The sequence below is a fragment of the Helianthus annuus genome, chromosome 10 (genome assembly GCF_002127325.2).
Source record: "Helianthus annuus cultivar XRQ/B chromosome 10, HanXRQr2.0-SUNRISE, whole genome shotgun sequence".
In the NCBI taxonomy this organism is placed as follows: domain Eukaryota; kingdom Viridiplantae; phylum Streptophyta; class Magnoliopsida; order Asterales; family Asteraceae; genus Helianthus; species Helianthus annuus.
In genome coordinates this window covers 31,025,581-31,039,465 of record NC_035442.2, presented here as the reverse complement: position 1 = coordinate 31,039,465, position 13,885 = coordinate 31,025,581, and positions in this window count along the sequence as shown.

The following is a 13,885-nucleotide window of genomic DNA, read 5'->3' as shown; positions in this document are numbered from 1 at the left end:
CAACCCAACGACTACGCATGGTCTTATAATTCAAAATATTTGATTTATTTCACTATGTTACCTAGCCACCACTTCTTTGCTATTTAGTAGTGCTCTGTTTATAGATTTGTTTGGTTTCTCGCTTTTCTACTATATGCTTTTAGTATCGGTGGGTCTCTCTGGAAGCCAGTGACGGACCTATGATTTTTTCTCATTGGGGTCCATTTTTTTGTGTTAGAATTTTTCACAACCGAACATTAAAATTTTCGAGTCGGTCATCGTAGTCGGGTCGGGGCTAGGATAAAATGTAGAAGCATTTAGTAGACATGAAACCACTACATTATTAAGAACCATTTTTAAGAATCAAGTTATCAAATTGTGGTGATTAATAAGTTAGTTGAAAACAATAGCTAACTAAACAACACAACTACTTCACATAACTTCAAAATTTTGTTTAAGCTTTTTTTTAAACGTACTATATGTTGAAAGTCTTATTTGGTAATCAAATGTGAAATAAAATCATTCGGAGACATTAAATTTATCATTTTAAAAAAGCAAGTTAGGGGATCAATGGGTGGTTGTGGTGTTTTAAAACACTAGTTAAATTTTGATGAAAAAATAAACTAAAAACAAGAGATGTAAGACTTGAACTTGAGACCTCCTAATTGCAACACAAGGAGATTTACCACCATGCCATCTTTGCTTTCAATACTATGGGGTCCAACTAATTTATTTTATGGGGTCCTTGAAAAATTTAACATACCGGTTCTACTACTTTTTTAAAAAAACATTGGGGTCCGTGGACCCCGACCCGCATCATGTGGGTCCGCCCCTGCTGGAAGCAGCCTCTCTATCCCTAGGGATAAAGGTAAGGTGTGCCTACATCTCGCCCTCCACAGACACTACCAGTAGCTTTGCTATTTGTGGGATTTACTGGGTACGATTAATTGATTGATTGATAAAGTAGAGGAGAAATAAATTGCTATAATTTATCTCAAAATTTTATGGGACACTGTTCACTCTTTATAAATATTTTGAAAATGATTGTGAGTGGAGAGAGAAAATATAATGACAAAGATATTAAAAAGTATTATTTAATTGAAAAGTGAAGAGAAAAAATAATGATTTTTAATGTAATATAGGGAAAAAACGAGGGTTGATATGAATGCTCTTATATAAAAGTTTATGTCAGCAATGGTTTAATGGTAAAATATCTCTACACTAACTTAGAGGTAGAAAAAGATTAGTTTCCAGTTTAGAAAAAATATATGAGAATCTTTTTAATTATATTTTTACTAGTCTAAGTTCCCGTGTGATACACGGGTGGCTAATAAGAAAAATAACTACTTTAATATACAAATTCAAACTCATTAAAACAAAGTGATCATTATTTACTTTAATAGGACTTAGCGCATTCAACTAATTATCTAATACTAACCGCATGAGCACGACCGGTTCATGACTCGAGTAAACGAAGTTATATTGATAGAATCAGCTTTGTCAAACATGACATAATTTCATGTCCAAATCTGAATAGAATTACTACAAACAAACACATATACACCAAATCACACATGTAAACAACTATACCATTGTTTTACGGTTTCAGGTCTGATTTTAGTTGATACACAACCCTTTGACCAATTTTGTTATTCCAGTCTCTCGCCAACTTCTCCGTCTCCTTCATCCCATCCACCCTCCACCACCTCCGGCTGTTCATTAAACCAAACACCTGCAACAAAATAAAAGAATACTAACGACACATTAAAATATTAACATTACTGTCTTTATAACATAGTTGAGTGTTAATATCCAAACACGAGTTGTTGATTCTCACCTACGCTTTTCTTTCTTATGTTTGACTGCATTAGCCAAATCATGATTCTAAAGTTCTTCTGAGTCCTAAAATTTCAAGAACTCATATCCACCATGTCCCGTCATGTATAGCAGTATGTGGCTTCCTTTGTCACTCAACAGACTTTTGGATCTTGGTACAACATTTTCATGGCGGCCCGTTAAAACCTGCAAAAATACTTTTCAACTGTCACTTCATAACCTCTATAGTCTACCTGACATGCCAGTGTGATAAAATCAACAAATAACAAAGAGAAAATTATTTAAAATCAGTTAGCAACCTAGACGCACTTAACCCATGTAACCTGAACATAAACCATGTAATCTGTTTAGATACAAATAACTATTTTTAATAAATAACCGTCTATTTATTCAAACATTGAGAACAAAAATGCTTACTTTACAGTCATATCAGAGGAAAATAAGAAAAAAAAAAACTTAGCTTTGAATGGCGTAACATAGACAAAAGAACTTACCTTTACCGGGGCACCTTTCTTTACAAAACTTAACTAAAAAAATACGCTAACATATGAAACAGGCTCATAATCTGAGACATGATGCCCTTTTTTACATAGCCGCACTTATTTGGAGCAGTCCATTTAAGTTGAAGCTGGTCGTCATCATCACAGATCACTGTCAAGCTTCTTGATATGGCAATCACCAGGATATGTGCATAAAAAACAAAAAGAATTAATCATTCATGATGTAAGAAAACTATAACTATAAGGCCATATGGGAATTACTTCTGATTTCAATTTCACAGCAACAAAACCAACTCAAATGAGGTAATTAATAGCCCAATAGTGTTGGTGAGTTTAGATAGAGCTTATGATAGGAGAGGTCAGGGGTTCAATCCCCATGGTGTGCAACGTTAGCCATTCAAAAAAATGAGGTAATTAAACTATCATTTAATTTGTTAAATCCTCGAATAAAAGGAAATAGCATATTAATATGTTAATATTTTTATAAAATATGATTTTTGTTAATTTACAAAATCAATTAAACAACCAGATCCATTAAAATTACCTCCTCACTTCACAAAAAAAATAAACTGATGATGCCTTATATCCATCCCACTCTATAGATATAAACTCTAATGGAAACCTTATGAAAGAAATACTAATGCCGAAACAAATATATGCCCCCCACAAATCAAAGTTCCATACCGTAACTTTGAATATTAAGTTTTTGCACACTTGATATACCTGAATATACGCGACCTCGTTACGGTATAGACACTATCCCCAAACACACTCAATGCAAAACGGTAGTCCCAATCACCCTCCACCCTATAAACTCACACCTTACATACATAAATTCAACACGATGATAAACTGAACCGGCCAAGTTACTGAATCAATCGAACAACCTGACATATTTAAAAAACTTCCCTGACTTTACACTAAACTAACGAATATATGCCTTATAGCCTCTCATTTCATGTTCATGGCAGAAAATTATTCAGCTACAATAGCAATGCATATAATAAGTAAAGTTTCTAGTTCTAACTTTTAGAATGCACAAACTGAGTACAAAAAACCAAACTTTCGTCAGCAGCTGTTAACAGCTCCATAAAAACGATACAAATCCAAAAGACAATAGATAAAATACTCATTATGCATAACCTAATAACCTTATTTCAAAACAAAAGCAGAATTACATCATCAATTAAAACCACTAAATTAATACACAAAAATCGAATTCACAATCACAAGTGACCTAAAATGGAGTCAAAATCTAGAAATAGAAACCATACCCGTATCGGATTTTGAATATTGTAAAAGTTCAATCGATCAACCAATTAAAGCCTTCAGACAAATATAGGGAAAGAAAACAGTTTATAAGCAATGGAAACCATACCCGTAAAATTAAAATGGTTTTATGTTTATTTCTAAAGATGAAAGATAGAGAAAAGAACTTACCTTTACCGAGGCACCTTTCTTTACAAAACTTAACTAAAAAAATACGCTAACATATGAAACAGGCTCATAATCTGAGACATGATGTCATTTTTACATAGCTGCACTTATTTGGAGCAGTCCATTTAAGTTGAAGCTGATCGTCATCATCACAGATCACTGTCAAGCTTCTTGATATGGCAATCACCAGGATATGTGCATAAAAAACAAAAAGAATTAATCATTCATGATGTAAGAAAACTATAACTATAAGGCCATATGGGAATTACTTCTGATTTCAATTTCACAGCAACAAAACCAATTCAAATGAGGTAATTAATAGCCCAATAGTGTTGGTGAGTTTAGGTAGAGCTTAGGATAGGAGAGGTCAGGGGTTCAATCCCCATGGTGTGCAACGTTAGCCATTCAAAAAAAATGAGGTAATTAAACTATCATTTAATTTGTTAAATCCTCCAATAAAAGGAAATAGCATATTAATATGTTAATATTTTTATAAAATATGATTTTGGTTAATTTACAAAATCAATTAAACAACCAGATCCATTAAAATTACCTCCTCACTTCACAAAAAAATAAACTGATGAGGCCTTATATCCATCCCACTCTATAGATATAAACTCTAATGGAAACCTTATGAAAGAAATACTAATGTCGAAACAAATATATGCCCCCCACAAATCAAAGTTCCATACCGTAACTTTGAATATTAAGTTTTTGCACACTTGATATACCTGAATATACGCGACCTCGTTACGGTATAGACACTATCTCCAAACACACTCACTGCAAAACGGTAGTCCCAATCACCCTCCACCCTATAAACTCACACCTTACATACATAAATTCAACACGATGATAAATTGAACCGGCCAAGTTACTGAATCAATCGAACAACCTGACATATTTATAAAACTTTCCTGATTTTACACAAAACTAACGAATATATGCCTTATAGCCACTCATTTCATGTTCATGGCAGAAAATTATTCAGATACAATAGCAATGCATATAATAAGTAAAGTTTCTAGTTCTAACTTTTAGAATGCACAAACTGAGTACAAAAAACAAAACTTTCGTCAGCAGTTGTTAACAGCTCCATAAAAACGATACAAATCCAAAAGCCAATAGATAAAATACTCATTATGCATAACCTAATAGCCTTATTTCAAAACAGAAGCAGAATTAGATCATAAATTAAACCCACTAAATTAATACACGAAAATCGAATTCACAATCACAAGTGACCTAAAATGGAGTCAAAATCTAGAAATAGAAACCATACCCGTATCGGATTATGAATATTGTAAAGGTTCATTATAGCAATCGATCAACCAATTAAAGCCTTCAGACAAATATAGGGAAAGAAAACAGTTTATAAGCAATGGAAACCATACCCGTAAAATTAAAATGGTTTTATGTTTGTTTCTAAAGATGAAAGACTGCATACTGATGACAATTTCCATACAACTCAACTTACCTACCATATTTTCCTCTAGATTTGAACACACCTTCATCAAACTCAGATTTTGAAAAAGGTGCATTGACCAAAAAAGTCATTAGAAACAATCGGTATGATCTCAAATAGGGTAGAAAGTCAAGAATATTATAACTGTAAGGCAAAGGGCAATCGAATTGGAGCGTCTTCTTCTACCAATTTCTTGAGTCAAAGATGATTCAGTCACCATATTAAGCTGCCAAACAAAACAGAGAAAGTTAATCAAAGCCACAAACAATCTGTATGGTGAACCGTCATTGTAAAATCAAAAGTACATATGAAATCATACGAAATCAGAGTAAAAACCTGTACAAATTGTGGATCCAGAGAACATACTTTCGCAAAACAAAACAGGCGACTTCAATGTTCGTTTGAAACATCCGATTAAAACCCCTAATTTATATATAGGCATTAAATTTGGTAACGCTTCAATAATTTACAAAAATATCTTCCGGTAATTGATTAATTATTCAACCTTCCATATATAATCAAAGGAGCCTTTGAATTGATTGAGAATTGAGAGAATATATATAATGGCGCCTAAAAGAGAATTCTCTAGCGAAAGAGCATTGCCACATCAAGGTCAAATAGTCAACACTATTTTGCTTTAGATTAGACTACTAACATAAAACGTCAACTAAATTAAATGAGCCTTTAACATTCCTACACATTAGCTCTTATCTTAACATATAATTCTGAGATCATGCAGCTAGAAACTAACAAAAGATTGAAAGATTTACCATTCTAAGATCATGCAGCTAGAATCTAACATTGTTTTGAAAATAAAGTGTTTAACAATAAACACTAACCGTTTTCATCCTTAATATAGCCAGTTAATCTTCAAATGCTTTAGTTGTTGATCATACTGAGTCAAAGCTCCAGGACCACAACTGTTGCAGAACACCAAAAACACACAAATAATAAACTCAATTCATCGTTAGTGGTTGACCTTTTTTTTAACTCAAATTGGTCATTGCTGGATATTTAAATATTAATAGTATTTTTTAATAATAAATTGTACAATTAAAGAAACTTACAATCTGAAGCGGTTGTGATCCAGCTTCCTAATCTCAAAGTTACGAACTTACGATGCTCAAATTGCCATCAGGATTCGAATAAATTTCAAAGTTAACATATTGGTCATTCTTATTTGTCAAAGAAACCAATAATGCCGACAAAAATGTCGAGCAGCTTTCTACTTCCCATCGAAAACTAATCTTTACAGAGTAGTTGGAAGAGGAAGCATAACCATTGTAAGCTTCTCAAATAATAATGACGAATACTACAATATATAGCTATAAGCTACATACCTGTGCAAATTAGTATAAGACTGATGGAATATTGCTAGTGAAAAAATGATCATTTTGATCATAACAAAATGCTTGTAGTAGAGAAGTCTTTCAAAAAACCACCAAAATCAAGTTTGCGAAAATAAAAGAGGCATGCTACTCCATGGACTAAAACAACTACAATTTCCCAATTAAGGCTTTTGTTGGTAGTTTATAGTGAAAATGAGACATAGCATAGCGATGCAACCTGGAAAATAAATACACTTGCAACTCTTAACCAATCATCTTTTTATGGAAAAAATAAAGTAATCCACTCTAATAAACACCTACAAAACCAAAAGCAAAATTCAATTAGACATTTCAAAAAACACCTGGCGGGCAAAACCCAAATTCAATTAGACATTTAATCGAACACTTGGCGGACAACATAATTACCTGTTTCGCAAAAAAATTCATGACATTGTTGGTTTCAATAGATATCATGTGTCAAATCTTTATACTGAGAAAATAAAACATCATTAGTGGCGTTTTAGGATAAAGTATTGTGAAACGACAATCCAAGGGATCATTCTTGAAATAATTTTCCATGAAGGCGGAATGAAGAAGCTGAAGAAAAAATATTTAGTATACATAATGAAACAAAATAATTTAAAAAAATACAATACAAATAGATAAAATATGAGAATAATACCAGATCTTTTGATTCTGTATCCGTCATCACACAATAGAACATAGGATTGACATATGTACGGTGGTGGCCTTTGATATATTTCAATTTGAATGTTTTTATATCCACCTTTTTCAAATACTGTCAAATCATTATGCTCAACAACAAGCATTATAATAACTGTCACTCAGCCTTGAATTATAAAAAACCCCCCTTATGTTCGATTCAATAACAACAGACCACTTACAACCACTATCTGTTATTAGATCTACGCATCCTACAGGATAATTAGCAACATCTATCAATAAAGTATACCGCTTAGGCAATTCCTGAAAACAAAATTAACAATATAGTTATAACAGAAGGAAAAGATACAAACATAAAAACAAATTAAACTTTATAACATCTAACAAAAAAATTAGCAAATAAAGCAGAGTTCCTAACCAACTCAGATTTATACGGATCTGTCATATGAACCAGAAACCCAACTTCCATATCTGCAAAGAAAGTTCAAATTTTAACAAAAAAAATTGAAATTAGAACAATGTTATATTCAAAAAAGGAGAACAAAAAGTCTGTTTTATTAAAATTTATAACTCTGTAACAACATGGTAACATAAATCTGTCTACATAATCAAAAAAAGCGATTTAGGGTTTATGATGGAATGAATGATCTGGAAAACTTACAAAAGAGGATTAACCAGACACAAACAGAAATCCATTAAGGTGTATAAGAACATCAATAAACAGACAAATTACAACAATCAACTGGTTAAAATCTCATATCACAAAGAATTAGCGGATCCGTTAACATCAACAACATACAAATCATACAACAAATTGGGGTTTTCTAATAAAAACTAAAAAATCACATACATAGGTGGAATCCAACTTACCGATCCTTGTATTTTGGAAGTCTGATGATGAACATAAAACAGAGCACGATTCTTCAGTGATCGATTGAAACATCCGATTAAAAGCAATAATTTGTATGTAGGCATTAGAATTGGAAACGGTTCCATAATTTCCTAAACAAACTTCCAATTATTGAATCAGTATTCAACCTTCCATATATAATCTAAAGGAAGTGTATTAGAGAATTGAAGGAAATTGAAAGAAAATAGAGAGAAGAGATAGATGGCGCCTAAAATCCCAATTCTCTGGCCAAAGAGAATAGCCACCTCATAGTCAAATAGTCAACCATTATTTTGCTTTAGTATAATAGATAGATTATTATATGAGGATGTTTCCACTAATGCTTTCCGTTGCCTCGACAGCACAATCGTGGAAATTATAGGATACATTTTGCGGGATTATGGTGTTGACGGGTTCAATATTGATTTTGGATGTGCGTTGAATTGTTTGCCCATGTCCTCACCCGATTTTGATCTTGGCAAGTTCGCTAATAAGGACACTGTCACACCCCAACCGATGGCGGAATCATCGGGGCATGGCACTGAGCGAAACAGATTGTCCAGAAGTTTCCACAACAACTATCATTACTATTTAGTTTAATTAATACGTCCCATACCGTACCCCAAATAGTAAAACAAATTATTACAGATAACAACTAGTCAAATGTTCTGCTCCGACAACTCAGATTCAAATATAAATAATATAATTGTTCAAATGCCTCTAGAGACTCGATCTGCAAGATCTACAGACAACTATGCTCTAGACGCTTATTCCAAGCTCGCCTTCCTAGCAGATAAGCATCATAATTGCCTGTCACACGCATAACCAGCACGTACACAGAGGAAAACGAAGCATGTTAATTATCGACATGGATCTATCGATACCAATGACTGCGGGTTGACTGCCCGAGGCAGTTCGCAATACATGATTACCACCGTAATCCATGCAAGTATTTGTCCTTAACAACCCCCGTGTGAACGGGTGCTGAGTTCAAACTATAGTACTATCGTCGTTAAGGCAGGTAGACAACATTCCACGTGTAAACATAACAACAAGCATTCATTTAGTCACGTAATACATGCAGAACGGTTAGCGTTTAAAGTAATTGTGTAGTGTGTTCGATTGTGGTTTAGATAAGTAACGTATGTAACACCCAAAAGTGCTAAAGCAAAAAGGGTTCGAGTATACTCACAGCGATTGATGGATTGAAGGGAGCGCTTGAGAGTAGGGTTAGCCTGAATAGTTCGGTAGCATAATGATGAGTAACACGTAAAATGGAAACAAGTGATGATGGGTCGAACAGCCTGGTCGATCGAACTGTAGGTTCGATCAAACGGGTTGTTCGTTCGGTTAGACAGTCCGTTCGGACAGCCTGTTCAATCGGTCGGTAGGCTCGATCGGTTGGACTGTTCGAGTGGATTGTTTCTTCCTTTGAGTAGGATGTGTTTGTGTATGATGGCTTGTCCTTTTGAGGTTTTCGTAGTGGTATTTGAGAACATTGAAATGTCTTACCTTTCAGGTCGATCGATCGAACAGGCCGTTCGATCGACCGGCTTAACCGATCGGTTAGACACTTCAGTAGTAAGTCCTCAGCAGGATGTCACCTGATCGAACAGCATGTTCGATCGGGTGGCACTCCAATACGTCGAACGAGTTGAAAAACCGATTAAGTGTTGAAGCATAGTATCTCATGATCCGAAGAGTAATTCAACCCACGGGGCCGTGTCCGGTGAATTTTTGTTACTGGCACTTGACCACGGGGCCGTGCCCGGTGAACACGGGGCCGTGTCCAGGATGCCAGTAACATAAATCTTTGCTTTTTAACCCACTTTTATACATTCTAATCAACCAAAAACATTATTTTTGGACACATTGAGGACAATGTGTAATTTAAGTGTGGGGGGGATGCTAAAACCTTGAAATTTTGCAAAATCCTAAACACAAGCCTTACACAAAACTCTATTGGAACCGCTAAACACCCCAAATTTTTTCAAAAACTTTTTCATTTTTTTTTATTTACTTGTCTTAGTTTAAGTTGGGAATAACAAGTTCTAAAAAGGTTATATTTTTACAAGTTTACAACCGATAGCGTCGTGATAAAAAAAGGAACCAACATAAGAAAATTATGAAACGGCATAACAAGTCTAGTTTAAAATTCGATTACATATGCTTGGTCACATTAAAAACCCATTCCCACAAAAGTGAGTTTTGAGCCTTTATTGAGCATAAAAATACACATATTTAGATTAAATGCTCATTTTTCGTTTCTTGTGTGAATAGCCGCTCGGTCCTTACAAATCTAGAACTTGCCACGACAATACATTCCCGGTCCTTACCAACTTAAACCCAAGTAAGTAAATGATGGAGGCATTAGGACTAACCATTTTTTTTTTCTTTCAAAACCATTATTTTTCAATTTTTTTTTACCTACCCAAAATCCCCCTAGATAGCCCACTTTGAGCCTAAACCTTTCATTTCATTACCCCAAAACCCTTTTTACCCACAAAAAAAAAAACCTTTTTATTTATTTTTTTTAGTAACAAGTTCGCTTTTTCGTAAACTCACCTTTTTATGTGACGATCAAAAAAAAAAAAAAAATGATGAAGTCAAAAACAAACAAAAGCTATAAAAGCTTGTTTGGAGAAATACTTCAAAATAAAAAGTCACTAAAAAACAAGGTACTTCACGAAAACCGACGCTTGTTACGATTTTCGCCATTTTTACTAACCACTAACCAACCACCCACCTTTAAACCCAAGCCTTCACCCCAAAAGTCCTCTTGATATTTACAAAGGTAAAAAGTTAAAAAGGAGGAGGATTGATTGCTTGGCAAGCCTATGGAAGACGTAAGTTCCGTGCCGCTCTCGAGTGATTCACTAAAATATACACCTTCGGCCGAGTGTTGAGTGATCTCCCGTGAGGTATGTGAACTTGTATATAAATGGAATTTTAATAAGGCATGCTATGCCCAAATAAGTAATTCATCTTATGAAACGTTCAAAATAAATCATAACGAATAGGATTGTAAATAAATAAAAATAAAACCTATAAAAACCTTGGATTCCCGACACTCTAGGACAAGCTAAAAAACTTCTCTTCTACCTATTCCATTTGGGAGTGTAAGCCACATTTAAAAGAGTTTTGCTTGAGGACAAGCAAAAGTTCAAGTGTGGGGGTATTTGATGTGTGTAAAATGCAACATATAAATCACATCAATTAAGGCATAAAACTAACCCTTTTTAAGTACTAATGTTGGAAAAAGAGTGTTTTTGTCTTCCTTTTGTATTTTCAGGATGAAATGAGCTCAAAATCACAAAAGAAGCAAAAAGACAGCTAATTCTACCATAAATACAAGAAAAGGAACAAAAGTGGACTGCCCGGACCCTCAACGGCACCTCCCAAGGCAAAGGAGAAGAAACAGAGTCTGAACACGCCCCGTGTCCAGCGAACACGGGGGCGTGCCCAGGAAGCAGCAGAAAAGACAAACCAGTAGAAGCTTCCATTGCCCACCACGGGGCCGTGTCCAGCGAGCACGGGGGCGTGGTGAAAGTACAGCAGGCGCATTAATTGTAATTCGCAATTACAATTAATGAGGAGAGAGAGTGTCAGGCGGGCACGGGGCCGTGTCCAGCGGACACGGGGCCGTGTCCAGCCTTCTGTTCAGCCTATAAATAGAGGAGCTTGGCTTCATTCTCTCTCATCCCTTGGCACACCACCTCTCTCACACTTCATCCACCACCCACCACCACCATAACACCATCATCCACCACCATCATCCATTGTCCATCATAGAGTGTGTGAGTCGTCTCGGGATCCAAGATTGATCGTAAGAGTTCTTGACAATCAAGGCCATGTTTGCCTAAGTCTCTTACATCACTTGGTGAAGACAAGTGTTTAGTATAATACTTTTTATTTTTAATCTTTTGCACTTTTTATTTGGTTTTGTATTAATGACTTTAATAACTAGTTACTTATGTTGAAGGTGATCTTTCCTTATCGTTTGTCCGTGGTGTCTTGGCATTATTTTACTGTCTATATAAAATAAAAGATTTTCACCATTCATATATCCACGGTCTATATGGAGGTATGTTGGCTACCTGGTCGGGGGTTAAGGGAACGGTTTGGTAAGGGTCTTGCCCTTGTTCAGCGTTTAGAGGTCCTGCTTGGGACCTGGGTCAAATTTAGTAGGATCTCCTTCAATGCCCATAGGTATTGGATGGCGGGGATCCAAACTCTTTGACCCCCTCATAAGTTAACTACTATTAATACTATAACCCGGCTATTTAGGACTGTATCCCTGCTGACTCAGACTACTTAGCCGAGGGTAACGTCACCGCCAAAAGCGGGGCCTACCACAATTTGCATTAATAACTTAATTCATTATCTTTCAATAATCCGACCCTTTAGGATTGTATCCTTGCTGACTCAAACTACTGGGTTGAGGGTAACGTCGCCTTCAAAAGAAGGGCCTACTACAATAACTAAGATAATCTCTTAAACAAGTGCAAAAGTGCGAAAATAATCAAAGGTTATACTAATACACGTGTCGGATCCAAGTGATTCATCTTGTCTATCTGTTTTTATTTTATTTTTATTTTCAGCATTTAGTTAGTTTTTATTTTTCTTAGTTTAAAACATTTTTCTAACCTTTTGATTTGATTAGACGTTGAGGATAAACCGGTATTAAAAGCTCTTGTGTCCTTGGACGACCTCGGTATCTTACCAACACTATACTACGTCCACGATGGGTGCACTTGCCCATATGTGTGTTTAGTGTTAGTGAATATCGTGTTTTATAAATTTAAAATTTGGCTAAAAGTGTAAAAAGGGCTTAAATATATATCTAAAAACATATATACACTGACACGCATCAAGTTTTTTGGCGCCGTTGCCGGGGACACAAGGATTTTAAGAAAGTTAGGAATCAACGGCCTAATCATTTTTTATTTTTCTTTAATTTTTTTTAGGATTTTTCTTAGATTTTCAGCTTTTGCAGAGCTCAGCACGGGGTCGTGCCTGGTCGGACACGGGCCGTGCTCAGCAACGTTACTGGCAGTTTTTATTTTTCAAGTTACAGAAGGCTGACCACGGGGCCGTGCCGGTGCAACACGGGGCCGTGTCCAACTTCCAGTAACTGGGATCTGAAAAACAATCACTGTAATTCCGACCACGGGGCCGTGTTCGCTCAACACGGGGCCGTGGTGAACCTTCTGACCAACGTTCTTTTCTGTTTTTATTGCAGGACTTGGAACCCGACGCCATCCTCACGTAGTGTATGAGCTCCAGTTCCAATAAAGACATAAAGGAACCGCTAGAAGAACCCGAACGCTTTCTCAGAAAAAGGTTAAAAGCCAAAAACCAAGAGAAGGTTTCGGGTGATCCACCCCCAATGGCGGACCAACGTACCCTTATGGATTATCTACGGCCCACCGTAGGTAATCTAGGCGCCGCTATCAATGCTCCGAATGTCGAAGCCAATAACTTCGAACTTCGACCGCATTTGATACAAATGCTCCAAAACTCCGCAACCTTCCACGGGCTTGCGGACGAGGATCCTCATCTACATATAACTAATTTCTTAGAAATATGTGATACCTTTCGGATCAATGGAGCATCAAACGACGCCATCCGCCTCCGTATGTTTCCATTCTCACTAAAAGACCGAGCGAAAGCTTGGCTCAACACCCTCCCAGCTGGATCGGTAAACACCTGGGATGAACTAGCCCAAAAGTTTCTATATAAGTATTTCCCTCCTTCTAAAACTGCT